Raw genomic sequence first — 2,838 nt, forward strand, 5'->3', positions numbered from 1 at the left:
ACCCCTCACCGGAACCCTCATCCTAACCCTCACGCTAACACGAACCCTAACCCACATCCTCACCCTAACCCTCACCGTCACCCTAACACTCACACTAGCACTAAGACTCACCCACAACCTAACCTCACCCAAAATCTAATCCTCACCCAAACCCTAGCCCTCACACTAACCCTCACCCTCACATTAACCCTAACCCTCACCCTAACCCTCACCCTAACCCTAACACTATCCCTAACCCTCACCCTCACCCTAACCCTCACCCTAATCCTTAACCTCACCCTAACCCTCACACTAACCCTAACCCTTAACCTAACAGTACCCCTCCCCCTACCTCTCCCCCTCACCCAAACCATAATGCTTAGGGTTAGCCTCACCCTAACCCTCATCCTCACCCTAACCCTTACCCTCACCTAAACCCTCACACTCACGCTAACACTCACCCTCACCCAAAACATCACCCTAAGCCTAACCCTCACCCTAACCCTATCTCTAACCCTCACCCTAAACCTAACCCTCCCTCTAACACTCAAACTCAAACTAATCCTCACCCTAACCATAACCCTAACCCTTACCTAACCCAAACCCTCACCCTCACCCTAAGCCAAACCCTCAACATAGCATTCACCCTAACCCTATCCCTATCCATATACTCACCCTCACCCTCAGCCTACCGCTAACCCTAAACCTAATCCCAACCCTCAACTTCACCATCAACCTCACCCTCACCCTAACCCTAACCCTAAACCTCACCTTAACACTCACCCTAAGCCTTAACCTAACCCTAATCCTCACCCTCACGGTCACACTAACACTCACCCTAACCCTAACTCTCACCCATACCTTAAACCTCACCAGAACCTTCAGCCTCAGCCTAAACCTCACACTTAGCCTAACTCTCAAACTCACCCTAACCCTAACCCTCACCCTAACCCTAACCCTAACCCTAACCTTCACTCTAACAATAACCCTAGCCCTTACCCTAACCCTAAGCCTATCCCTAAACCTCACAATAACACTCATCCTAATCCTAAAGCTAACCATAAACCTCACCCTCATCCTAACCCTAACCCTAACCCTTACCCTCACCCTAATCCTAATCCTATCCCGAAACCTAACCCTCAAACTAACCCTAAACCTCACTTTAACCAAAACCCTACGCCTCACGCTAACCCTCAACCTATCCCTAACCCTAACCCTAACCCTAACCCTATCCCTTACCTTACCGAAACCCTCATGCTCACCCTCACCCTCACCCTAACGCTCACCCTAACCCTAACACTTACCTTCACCCTAACCCTCACCCAAACGCTATCCTCTCGCTAGCCCTAAACCTAAATCTTACATTACCGAAACCCTCACCCTCAACCACACCTTCAACCTAACCCTAACCCTAACCCTCACCCTCACCCTAACACTCACAATAAACCTTACCCTCACAGTAACCCTAAACCTAACCCTAATGCTAACCCTCAGACTAACCCTACCACTCACCCTAACCCTAAACCCAATCCTAAACCCAACCCTATCCCTCACCCTAACCCTAACCCTGACCATAACCCTCAGCCTAACCCTAACACTCACCCTCACTATTACCCGAAACCTAACCCTAAACCTCACCCTAACTCTAAACCTAACCCTCATGCTCACCCTAACACTCACCCTCACCCTAACCCTAACACTAACCCTAACCCTCACACTAACCCTAAACCTCACACTACCCCTTACCCTACCCCTGACCCTAACCCTCAACATAAACCAAACCCTAATCCTAACCCTCATCCTAACCCTAACACTCACGCTCACCCTCAACCTCACCCTCACCCTCACCAGCACCCTAACCCTCACTTTAAATCTTACCCTCACCCTACCCTAACCCTAATACTATCCGTAACCCTCACCCTCACCCTAACACTCACCCTAACACTTACCATCACCCTAACCCTTTCCCTAACCCTAAACCTACCCTAACCCTCACCCTCACCCTAACCCTAAAATTTACCTCACCCTAACCCTAACCCTAACACTCACCATAACACTCATCTAACCCTAACCCTAACCCTAACACTCATCGTAACACTAAGCCTAACCCTAATCCTCACCCTCACCCTCAAACTCAGCCTAAACCTAATCCTCACCCTACCCCTTACCCTCACCCTACCATAACCCTAACCTTAACCTTAACCCTCGACCTAACCCTAACTCTAAACCTAACACTAACCCTAACCCTCACCGTTAAACTAACCCTAACCCTAACTGTAACCATCACCCTACCCCTGACACTAAACCCAACCCTAACCCTAAATCTCACCCTCAACCTAACACTCACCCTAAACCTTACACTCGCCCTATCCATAACCCACACCCTAACCCTCACCCTAATCCTAACCCAAACCCTAACTCTCACACTCACCCTAAGCATAACCCTAACCCTAACCCTCATCCTAACTCTCAACCTAACCCTAACGCTAACCCCAAACCTCCCCCTCAACCTAAACCTCGCCCTAAACATTACACTCACCCTAACCCCAATGCTAACCCTAACCCTCACGCTAACCCTAACCCTAATCCTCACCCTCAACATGAATCTAACCCTAACCTAACCCTCACAATAAACCTAACCCTCAACCTAACCCTAACTTTCACAATAAACAGAACCCTCACGCTCACCCTAACCCTACTCCTCAGCCTAACACTCACCCTAACCCTAAACCTCAACCTAACCCTAACCCTAAAACCCTCACCCTGACCCTCACCCTAAGCCTCTTCCTAACCCTAATCCTAACCTTAACACTCACCCTAACCCTAACACTCACCCTAACCCTAACACTCAACCTAACC

Source organism: Dipodomys merriami, unplaced genomic scaffold (assembly GCF_024711535.1).
Source record: "Dipodomys merriami isolate MVZ:Mamm:240054 unplaced genomic scaffold, mDipMer1.0.p SCAF_61, whole genome shotgun sequence".
Taxonomy (NCBI): Eukaryota; Metazoa; Chordata; class Mammalia; order Rodentia; family Heteromyidae; genus Dipodomys; species Dipodomys merriami.